At 30.9% G+C, this 12893-nt stretch overlaps 1 long non-coding RNA gene across 1 annotated transcript; it reads right to left on the reverse strand.

Moving 5' to 3' along the window:
• Nucleotides 1-4175: 4175 nt before the first annotated feature.
• On the reverse strand, nucleotides 4176-4995 carry LOC114425781. The gene is made up of 2 exons (XR_003669290.1): nucleotides 4621-4995; nucleotides 4176-4402 (listed from the first exon to the last, which is right to left on the reverse strand). It is a non-coding gene; the product is annotated as an uncharacterized LOC114425781 (long non-coding RNA).
• Between the last annotated feature and the right edge of the window lie 7898 nt (nucleotides 4996-12893).

Raw genomic sequence — 12893 nt, forward strand, 5'->3', positions numbered from 1 at the left:
TCTATTTGATTTGTGAATATTGAATAAAAAGGTTGATTAATAAATGAATTATATTTGTAAATTTATAGAGGATGTATGTTGATAATGTAATTCTGAATATTAAATAAGTTAACTTATCATAATAAACAAGTTAGAAATATTACCTTAATTAATTAATCAAGGAAATCATAGTCGTTGAAGATTCCATGGCTAGAATAAAGAATAGAGCAAAGCATAAAAGAGAAGGTGAAGAAATATAAAACATGCTCAATGACTTCCATTTGAGTAGATCTGTAACGATACTCCATGAATGGGACTTTGTTGCTTGACTCATGGATCTAAAGATCAGTCTTGGACCTTTGATGAATCTAATAGTCTATTTGATGAGAACAAGTGGAGATGATGGATTTTATAGTGTAGATTTCATGTGATAAGGATAATCAAAGGCGTGAGAGTGATTGTAATAGGTAGATGGGGAGTTAGAGGCTACGTTAGGACAATTCCACATTATAAAGCCTTGGAAGTATTTATAAGGATACAACGAGACTAGCCCAGATAAACATGAATGGTTTGATTTGATGTTATCAACGACTCATAATCATTTGTTTGGTAATCCGTGTCTTTCTGAATCAATCAATAGGATGTCATTATACATTATTCATTTGTTATTCCATTCGTGCTTTTTTAATTTTAAATTTGATTGAAATGTGGATAACAACAACAAAATTAGCCCAACGAGGATTCAATAGGACTAGTACAAAAATGTGAACCGTTTGATTTGATTATCAACGACTCAAGTTATTTGTTTTGTAATCTATGTCTTTCTGAACCATCCAATGAGATGTCATTATATGATATCCACTACTTATTCAACACGTGCTCTTTCAATTTTTAATTGGATTGAGAAGTGAATAACAATAAAACTAGTTCTTCTAATACACTCTTCTTATTTATTCAGAGTAAATTATATTATACTACCTTCATATTTATTTAAATAACACAAAACTTCAAACTTTTTAAATATTACACTCCACCCCATTTTTATAAACTCAATAACATAACTTTTTTAGAGTAATTTTTACATCCCTGTCTTGAGCTTTGTCTATAAATTCACACTAGTTTTAAATATAAAAATATATATATTTTTACATTTATTAAAAAAATTAATTAAACATCATTTAATTGTGTCAATCTTATTTAAAAAAGTACTACCTAACATAACAAATGCTGACATAATAATATTTTTATTTTAGTTTTTTAACCTATTTTCATTTACAAATGGCTCTGTTACCTACTTTCAACTATTCTATTTGTTTTTTTTTCTTAGTGCTGAAGAGGCCCTGAATCCAACACAAAGCATAAACATGTTGGGTACTTTTATTCCTAGGAAGTAACTAAATTTTAGTTAATTTTGTTCCTTGGAAAAAATATTCTTTAGTTTTCATTTTAAAAAATATAAATTTATTACTTTTGGTTTTTACTATCATTTGACGGTCATTAATTAATAGCTTATTCTCTTTATAGAAGGTCGAGTGACTATCTAGGTGACACCTACTTGTGTATGTACCTAATATCATTATGAACATGTGAAGCCTTTATTTTTTAAAATTCTTAAAATAAATGCTATTTATTTACTTACAATGAACATTAATAGAGAGCAAAAATAATGATTTCATGGTTTAAAAAATCTTTTATAATTAAGGACCAAACCAAAATTTACTAAATTTCAAGGATATAAAATAATGATTTTAAATTTTCAAAAAGCATAAAAATCTAAGAGATTTTTTTACAAACACTAAAATTAAATATCATTCATTCTAGAAGGACTAAAATAGTATTTAACTCTAATTTTTATTATTAAAATTGGATTTTAGTGGTTTAATTATGCTTTTCATTCTTATATTTATTTTTTATTTTATATATAATTTTTAATATCATTATTTTTTTTTCTCCAATTACCTATTCAACATTTTTTACAAGTAAAACTTTATTAACAAATGGAGTACAAGGGATATTAATTACCCCGCATAAAATAGTCTTGCAAGGTGATGAGAGGAATAAATAAACAGGTTACATGATAAATAAATACACCAATTCAAAAAGAAAAAAAGAACAGTGAGCATTGTCAAAATCGTAACACAATGTGCCAAAATCTATGGATATTTAACTAACAAAATAAATGAAAAACTAACACAGGGATAATATGGAATTTTTCTTACGACAATAAATTAAATTCTTTTAAAAATGGAGATCAAATAAAAAATCATGTTATTTAAAAAATACAATTGAGCCAATTTTAAAATTTATCTATATACTGAAACATGCATTTTAATATTCAATTATAGAGAGTTAATTATTAAAAAAACAATAATTCTGGTGAAAAGAATTTGAAATCTTACAACACTTCTCTATATAAAATAACATTTTATATATTCCTATTATTTTGTTTTCTATCCTTTTCCATTGCATTAATCATTTTTCTTCCTACAATATTTTTTTTGTTATACAAACTATTTCATCGTTATATACAACATTTTCAGGAATTCTGGACAACCCAGTGAACAATGCTGGAACCGACATGCATCCTTTCCACAATTCAACAAGTATATATACCAAGGTTTTTACAAGCATATTTGCACCTTCTATAATGGCTTAATTTCTTCTCAATCATCATCAACATCATCTGCAATAATCTCATGTACAACTACTATGCCTATCTCTATCATATGGGTGCCACATCATTCAATGCATCGTTGCTTCCGGTTCGAGGTTTAGGTTTAACAGCATCTTCATCGTAGCAATATTATTAATACTCCCTCCGTTGTTTTTTAATTGTCTGATTTTTAAAGAATTTATGTTCCTATTTATTTGATCATATTAATTACATTTTTGTTAATTATATTCTTGTTTCCTTATTTTTAATTTATATATATATATATATATATATATATATATATATATATATATATATATATATATATATATATATATTGTAGAGTAGAAAGAGAAAAGGATGAAATATGAAATTTTACAACAATTTTATCAGGATTGAGAAAAATTATTTTATTTGTTTGTAGACGGATAAAAAGAAACGGAAATAGTACCACGTTTAATAGAATAGCAATAATAATATTAAACATGAAAAGCTAGAGAACCGGGAAAGCATACATATTTTCTCAAGTTATCTCTTTATCCAAACAAAGCATAACATATTTTCTCAAGTAAGGTTTAGGCTTTTCTAGGTCATTAATTGTAACTAACTGCAAATGAAAAATGTGTTTCATCAATTTTCTTTAAAGATGAATTCAAGTAATTGTATTAATCTGCTTTGTCTTTCTTGCCTCGGTAGTGTCAAGTGTCAACGCGACCAACGTATAATTCCATGACTACTATCAATTATAAGTTAAACATTTACTGACCATCTCACACACATCGACAAAACATGAATAAATTAATTAATTTAAATATTTAATTAAAAAATTAATTAATTAAAAAATAAATTATTTGAATTTAATTTAATAAGAATTTAATTTTGTAATATTTAGTTGTAAATTACCATTGCCCCATTCTCATGTCTATCCAATGTATAGATATTTATGTATGTAATTATTTTAGGAATAAATTAAAAAATAGACAATAACATAACAAATTGAATAAAAAATGTGATATATTATTTTGAAATTTATTAAAGTTATTTATTCATTTAATTTTAAAAAAACATATAATTTTTAATGAATTGTGTCTACTTTTTTATATAATATATATTTATATTTTGAATACTTAAATACAAAAGAATCTAATTTAATTTTTTGTCATGGCTCATGAAATCACAAGTGTCAACTTTTGTATGGTTCGGTTACTTTTTTGGCACATATAATTGAGGAATAAAATTTCCCCATATAGATTTCATTCGTGTGTGTGTGATTTATTTTTTAAAGACTTAATGGTTATAATGAGTAGTTAATATTAATTATTAAATTTCAAGAAAATAAAATTGATGAAACGTTCCTAATTCCTTTATGAGATCTTTTTCTCTTGTAATGGAAAATAAAATCGATCAAAACATGGAAAAATTAACTAACAAAAATATAAATTGTCAATTTTTTTGTCATATATCACCACCACCAAGTAGACCTGGTCATGATCAATATTTTGATGTAACACATTATTAATTCTTAAAAAAAATATAATGTATGTGTCATATTGAAATTGATAAATTAAATTATATCCTCATGGAACATTTAATAATTTCTGAATAAGAAAACCTATTCTGAGAGTCAGATCCTCATTCAACAACGTTGGCTCTGTCAATGATAGTTGTTTCTAGTCGAATGTTGTCATCTGGTTCAGAAGTTGTGGATCTGGTTTCACACTCTCCACCAACATTGGCACTTGCTTCCTCGGAGCAAGAAATTGGTTCCTCCTGCTCATCAGGTTTAACATTAAGATCAAATGGAAAACTATAAAATTTGAAACATTAAAAACATAATTAACTTTATTTTATTGGTTAATAAAGAATAAAAAATAAGGGTGATTATCAAATAAATTGTATTTGTAAATTTATAAAGGATGTATATTAATCATTTAACTATGACTATTAAATAAGTTAATTTATCATAACACATGAGTTAGAACTCTTACCTTATTTCATTAATCAAGGAAATCACGGTCGTTGAAGATGTTTAATGTCCATAATTAGAACAAAGAGTAGGGCAAAGAATAAAGGAGAGGGTAGAGAAATAAAAGACATGGTCAACAAACTCCATTTGAGTAGATTTGTAAAGAAGGTTCATGAACGAGGCTATGTTGCCCAACTCATGGACCTAGCATAAACAAAAAGAACTCAAAATTTTTAGAAACAAGAAAATATATCAACACAACAAAAAATAATTAAAAGTGTGGAGAAGGTCAGTCTTGGACCTCCGAGAGCCTAATAGTCTAATTGGTGAGAACAAGAAGAGGTGATGAATTTTATAGTGTGGATTTCATGTGGTAAGAATAATCACAAGGGTGAGAGTGATGGTAAGATGTAGATGGAGAGTGCATTAGCACGATTCCACATTATAAAGTTTTTGGAAGCCTCTACGAGGATCCAACTAGACTAACACAAAGAAGCGTGAACCGTTCGATTTGATATTATCAACGGCTCATAATTATTTTGTTTAGTGATCCGTGTCTTTTCACACCAACCAATGGAATGTCATTTTATGGTATCTATCTTTTATTCAATATGAGTTATTTCAATTTTAAATTGGATTCAGATGTGGATAACAACAACAACAACAAAACTATCCAATGAGGATCCAACACGACTAGCATAGAGAAATGTGAACGGTTCAATTTGATGTTATGAATGACTCACAATTATTTGTTTGATAATTCATGTCTTTTCGAACCAGCCAATGAGATGTCAAACTAACCCTACAAGGATCCAACTAGACTAACACAAAGAAACGTGAACCGTTTGATTTGATGTTATCAATGACTCAAGTTATTTGTTTGGTAATCTATGTCTTCCCAAACCAACCAATGGGATGTCATTATATGGTATCCAATTTTGATTCTGTGTGCGCTCTCTCAATTTTAAATTGGATTGATATGCAAATAACAACAAAATTAGTCCAGGTACTGCACTCCTTTTTATTTAGAGTAAATTATATTATATTATGTTCATATTTATTTGAATGACACCAAACTCCAATCTCCAAACTTATTCAAATATTACACTTCACTCCATTTGTATGAACTCAATAACATATTTTTTTAGAGTAATTTACACCCCTACCTCGAGCTTTGTCTATTAACTCTCTAGTCTCAAATATAAAAAAATTACTTTTATGCTTATTAAGAAATTTAGTTAAACATCATTTAATTGTGTCAATCTCCTTTAAAAAAATAATCTTTTACCTACACTATACTTCATTGAAACTTGATATTAATAATAGAAAAAGTTAATGAAAACACAACATCAATTAAATAAAGTGTATTTAGGAGATAATATCATTACATAAGGTCAAATTAATTGAAATTTACTTATATTTGAAAAAAATGATTATTTTTCTTGTATTCAGAACTGAAAGAAGTATATAAAACTCTAACTTCCTGCAATATTACACTCCAACCCATTTGATGTAGCCTATGAAGAGATATTTTAACAATTATTAATAAAATATAAGTTATCAGTCTATCCACTTCAATATAAATTTTTTTATATTGTTGTCAATTAGATTGTCATATATGATAAGTTTATTGATTTATAATAATCAGTTTCTTATTTCCATACTCTAATTTTTTATTTCTTTTTATTGATAAAAAACTAAAACACATTTTTTTACTCTATTTGTCACTTATTTCCATTTAGATATTGTTATCTTACCTATTTTCAACTATTCTACTTTTCACCTTTCTTTTCTTTCAGCCTAACAGATCCTAAACTCAACACAAAACATAAACATGTTGGGTACTTTTATTCTTAAAAAGTATGTAAATTTTAGTTAATTTTGTTCCTTGGAAAAAATCTTCTTTAGGCCTCATTTTTTAAAATATAAATTTACTATTTTTGGTTTTACCTATCATGTGACACTCATTAATTAATAGCTTATTTTCTTTATAGAAGGTGAAGTGATTCTCTAGGTTACAGCTATTATTGTTTGCACGTAATATCATTATGAGCATGTGAAACCTTTATTTTTATTTTTTTAAAAAATAAATTTTATTTATTTACTTACAATGAACATTAATAGAGAGCAAAAATAAGGATTTCATATTTTAAAAAAGGTAAGAATAAAAGATTTTTTTTATAATTAAGGACTAATAGCAAAATTTACTAACTTTTTAATGATAAAAAATAGTGATTTTATATTTTCGAATGATAAAAATTTAAGAGATTTTTTTTTCAAAAACTAAAATTAAAATTCATTTTAGAAGGACTAAAATAGTATTTAAGTCTTATATTTATTATTAAAATTGAATTTTAATTGCTTAATTATGTTTTTATTCCTCTATTTATTTTAAACTTCATATTAATTTTTTAATATCATTATGTTTTCATTTTGTCTCCAATTACTTAGATATTTAACATTTTTTCAAGTAAAAATTTATTAATAAATGGAGTACAAGGGGTATTACTCCGCATAAAATAGTATTACAAGGTCACATGAGAGGAATAAATAAACACGTTACATGATAAATAAATATACCAACTGAAAAAGAAAAAAAGAACACCGAGCATTGTCAAAATCATGGCACAATGTGTCAAAATCTATGGATATTTAACTAACAAAATAAATAAAAACTAACGCAAGGATAATATGAAAATTTTCTCATGAGAATAAAATTAAATCCTTTTAAAAATAGAGATCGAATAAAAAAAACCATGTTTTTTACTGCAATTTTTAAAAAAACACTATTGATCCGATTTTAATTTTTCTATACTGAAACATGCACTTTGATAATCAATTATATAGAAAGTTAATTATAAAAAAAATAAACACTAATTTTGGTGAAAACAAGTTGAAATCTTACATAAGTTTGTTAGTGTTGTATGTTGGTTCATTAACAACCATTAGTCAGTTTCTCTTAGACTTTACCAACTTAGTTATTTTTTTATTTTTCTGTTATTCTGTTATAACATTTAAAAGTTAGGTAGTTTTAAGTTGGTTAAGTTAGTTAGGATTGAGATAGTGCTTTTATTTCTTTTTTTCTGTATAGCCTAGACCAGAAGAGAGTTTTGTATCCAACAAGAGGAATCTGCAGAGTTTAAAGAAAAGTAGTTGCTGAGAGTTGTTTTTACTCTTGAAAAATCACATTTTTGTGAAGTGCTTTTGTTCATCCCTTTTCTGCATTTTTGCTTATTCTTGTTTAAAAAAGAAACTCATATTTCTTGTGAGTAAATCTAATCTTGGCATAACAAACTGGTGCAGTGAACGTGGATGATTTTGGGCTCGATTCAAGAAATGGGTTCGGCCAAGTATGAGGTTGAAAAATTCACAGGGCAAAATGATTTTGGGCTATGGCGATTGAAGATGAGAGCTCTTCTTGTTCAGCAAGGCCTGGTGGAAGCACTTGATGGAGAAGCCAAACTCGAAAAGATGATGGTTGATGAGGATAAGAAAGCACTACTGCAGAAGGCACATAGTGCAATTATCCTTAGTCCCAGAGACAAGGTGCTGAGGCAAGTCTCTAAGGAAACAACTACTGTTGGGGTTTGGTCAAAGCTTGGAGGTTTGTACATGACCAAATCTTTAGTTAATCATCTTTACCTAAGGTAGTCTTTGTATTCGTTTAAAATGCGTAAAGATAGATCAGTAGGAGAACAATTGGACTTGTTTAATAAATTGATTCTAGATCTTGAAAATATCGATGTCACCATTGATGATGAGGATCAAGCTTTGCTATTGTTGTGCTCTTTGCCTAAGAGTTACTCTCATTTCAAAGAGACTTTACTGTTTGGAAGAGACTCTGTTTCTCTTGATGAAGTGCAGGCTGCTCTGAATTCAAAGGAATTGAATGAAAGAAAGGAAAAGAAGTCCTCTACAAGTGGTGAAGGGCTGACAGCAAGAGGCAAGACCTTCAAGAAAGATAGTAAATTTGATAAGAAGAAGCAAAAGCCAGAAAACCAGAAGAATGGTGAAGTAAATGTCTTCAAAATTAGATGTTATCATTGTAAAAAGGAGGGTCATATAAGGAAAGTTTGTCCTGAAAGGCAGAAAAATGGTGGCAATAACAATAGGAAGAAGGACTCAGGAAATGCTGCAATTGTTCAAGATGATGGCTATGAATCTGCAGAGGCACTGGTGGTGTCTGAAAAGAATCCAGAAACTAAATGGATAATGGATTCAGGGTGTTCATGGCATATGACACCAAACAGATCATGGTTTGAACAATTTTCTGATCAAGCAGATAGGTTAGTACTCCTTGGAGATAACAAGCCTTCCAAAATTGAAGGAATTGGGTCTATAAGGTTCAAGTTTCATGATGGGGCTGAGAGAATTCTCACAAAGGTCAGATATGTACCTGAGCTAAAGAGAAATCTAATCTCTCTTGGTGAATTTGATAAAAGAGGGTATGTGTTCAAAGGTGAAAAAGGAATACTGAATGTAGTTAAAGACTCCATGATTGTCATGAGGGGAATTATGGAGAATGGTCTCTATTATGTGGATGGTGAAGTTGTAATTGGCTCTGCGGCCACTACAACAGGAAGAGTTTAATCAAAAATTGAGTTATAGCACATGAGGTTGGGTCATGTAAGTGAGAAGGGGTTGATTGAATTGGCAAAACAAGAGCTGCTATGTGGGGACAGAATGGAGAAATTGAAGTTTTGTGAACATTGTGTCCATGGCAAAGCCTGCAGAGCCAAATTCAATGCTAGACAACAGATAACAAAAGGTACCCTTGCTTATGTTCATGCTGATATTTGGGGTCCAACCAAGACCCCTTCTCATTCTAGAGCAAGGTACTTCTTGAGCATTGTGGATGACTACTCAAGGAAGTTGTGGATCTACATTCAGAAAACAAAAGATGAGGCTTTTGATAACTTCAAAAGTTGGAAGACACTTGTGGAAAACCAAACAGGCAGAAAGATCAAGAGGTTTCGTATTGATAATGGTCTTGAGTTCTGCTCTGAAACTTTCAATGATTTCTGCAAAGAGAATGGCATTGCAAGGCACAAGACAATTGCCGGCTCCCCTCAATAAAATGGTTTAGCTGAAAGATTCAACATGACCATTTTGGAGAGAGTGAGATGTATGTTGCTAAGTGCAGGATTACCCAAGATCTTTTGGGCTAAAGCATCAATGACTGTTATATATCTCATCAACAAGTGTCCTTCAACAACTCTAAATTTTAAAACCCCTGAGGAGATTTGGTTTGGCCATCCATCGAGTCTAAAACAACTAAAGGTATTTGGTTGTGTTGCCTATGCTCACATCAGGCAAGACAAATTGGAACCTAGAGTTGTCAAGTGCATCTTTATAGGATATCCTGAGGGAGTGAAAGGGTATAAGTTGTGGTGTTTGGAGGCTGGTTTTAAGAGGTGTTTAGTGAGTCGTGATGTTGTCTTCAATGAAGCTGAGATGGCCTACAAGACCAAGCCCAACATGGTTCAATCCAGCACTAATCAGAGTAAGGAAACTGGTTTTGAAAAATTAAATTTTGAGGTGGAGACTGAGGACAAACATGCTAAAACACAAGTTGTTAATTGGCCTCTTGATGAAGAGAAATCTGAAGAATAACAACAAGAAGAAGTTGGCTATGTGCTAGGTCGAGATAGAACCAGAAGAAAAATCAAACAACCTAAGAGGTATGGATATGCAGATCTAATAGCATTTGCTCTGGTAGCTGCCAGTGAAGTTTTGGAGGAAGATCCAAAAACTCTTAAAGTTGTCTTAACTAGTAAAGAGAAAGAAAAATCGCTAAGTGCCATGAATGAAGAGATTAAGTCTCTCCATGACAACCATACATGGGAATTGATTAAAAAAACCCCTGGTTCTAGAGTGGTCAGCTGCAAGTGGATCTTCAAGAAGAAAGAAGGCATCCAAGGAGTTAAACCAGATAGATTTAAAGCTAGACTTGTTGCTCGAGGATTCACTCAAAAGGAGGGAATTGACTTCAATGAAGTTTTCTCTCCTGTAGTGAAACACAGGTAAATCAGAATACTTATGGCTATGGTGGCAGAATTTGATCTTGTGTTAGAACAAATGGATGTGAAGACAACATTTTTGTATGGAAATCTTGATGAGGTGATATTGATGAAACAACCCGAGGGGTTTGAAGTCAGAGATAAAAAGGATCATGTTTGCAAATTAAACAAATCCCTGTATGGTTTAAAGCAATCCCTAGGCAATGGAATAAGAGATTTGATGAATTTATCACTCACATAAAGTTTCATAGAAGTCACTATGATAACTGTGTTTTACTTCTAATTTCCTTCTAAAGTTGAGTTTGTGATATTGCTATTATATGTTGATGATATTTTGATAGCAAGTAATAGCAAGAGTGAGGTTGAAAAATTGAAATCTGAGCTGAGCAGGGAATTTGAAATGAAGGATTTGGGAGCAGCCAAGAGGATATTGGGAATAGAAATCAAACGAGACAAAAAAAGGAAATTGTTGAATCTATCCCAGGAGTTATATCTCAGAAAAGTTCTTGAAAGGTTTAGAATGTCAAATTCCAAACCTGTAACTACTCCTATATATGTCTCAATAGTTTAAGCTCAGTACAAGTTAAGCACCTAAGACACATGATGAAAAAATTTACATGGAAGGTATTCCATATGCAAATGTTGTAGGGTCACTGATGTATGCTATGGTATGTACTCGCCCCGACATAGCACATGCAATTAGCCTAGTAAGTAGGTTCATGGAAAATCCAGGCAAAGCACATTGGCAAACCCTGAAATGGATACTCAGATATATCAGAGGATCACTTGGAAGAGTTTTGGTTTATGGTGGAGCTAGGAATAGCAGAAGAACAACTGCTATTGAAGGTTTTGTAGATTCTGATTATGCTGACTGTGTAGATTCAAGGAAATCCCTCACAGGATTTGTGTTCATTGCTTTTGGCACTGCAATTAGTTGGAAAGCTAGCCTTAAAAAGGTAGTGGCTTTATCAACCACTGAAGCTGAGTATATTGCTCTTACAAAAGTTGTTAAAGAATCTACGTGGCTTGAAGGCATTGCAAAGGAGTTGAAGATACAAGACGAAGTGATCATAGTACACTGTGACAGCCAAAGTGCCATTGATTTATACAAAAAATTTGTGCATCATGACAGGACAAAGCACATTGATATTAAGCTGATTTTTGTCAGAGAAGTTATTGGTCAAGGATCAGTTATAGTCTAGAAGATTTCAACTGATCATAATCCTTCTGTTATGATCACAAAGGCTCTTCCAAGCAGCAAATTTTTCCATTGTTTGGACTTAACTCAGCTGAAGGGTGATTGAATCCTGTTTCTGCAACCACTGTTTCTGTTCTTGTTAAGGTGAAAACAATTTGAAATCTTACATAAGTTAGTTAGTGTTGTATGTTTGTTCATTAACAACCATTAGTTAGTTTCTCTTAGACTTTACCAACTTAGTTATTTTTCTGTTTTTTTGTTATTCTGTTATAACATTTAATAGTTAGGTAGTTTTAAGTTGGTTAAGTTAGTGTCATACTCTAATTTTGTCCGGGGACCATTATTTGTTGGCATGCGACCTTCGCTTGACCGCCTCAAAATGTTTAACACCCATTGTTGTGTAATCCGTAAAGTCTCGCAACATTCCGGAAGTCAAAAAGAGCATTGTTGCGTAATCCGTAAAGTTTCGCAACAATTCAGAAGGAAAAACAAGCATTGTTGCGTAATCCGTAAAGTTCCGCAACGTTTCGGAAATAAATCAATAAAAAAACAACAAGAGGGGGTGTACTTAGTGAAAAGGGGGTGAACTTATCAAGATCCTCCACGCTTTGTTGAAAAATGGTTTCCGGGGCTTCCGGCACTTCCGTAATGCTTCCGTAAAATTTCCGAAAACCTTAGGTAAACATATTTCACTTGATATTGGTGAAAGGGAAGAGGAAAAAGAAGAAAATCAAGTCCTATATGCTTTGGTAAGGCTTCCGTAACTTTTCCGTAAATTATGAAAAAAGGAGGGGCGAACTTATCAAGATGGGGGATGCAAATAGCAATTTTCAAGTGAAATATGTTTATGGAGGAAGCAACCCATCTCGCCTGGGCGAGCTGGGTGACAACCTCCTCCCCTTTTCCTGTAAATAGGCGAAGGGAGGTTGTTCCAAAGGGTCCCTAACCCCCTTGGCTATGCATTTCAGCTGTTTTGGGTGAAAAAAATTGTTTCCGTGAAGAAAATCCAAGCCGAGGTGCTTCCGTAACGCTTCAGAGATGTTTCCGTGAACAAATCCGTGAAGGTTTTCCTCTATT

Source organism: Glycine soja, chromosome 9 (genome assembly GCF_004193775.1).
Source record: "Glycine soja cultivar W05 chromosome 9, ASM419377v2, whole genome shotgun sequence".
NCBI lineage: Eukaryota > Viridiplantae > Streptophyta > Magnoliopsida > Fabales > Fabaceae > Glycine > Glycine soja.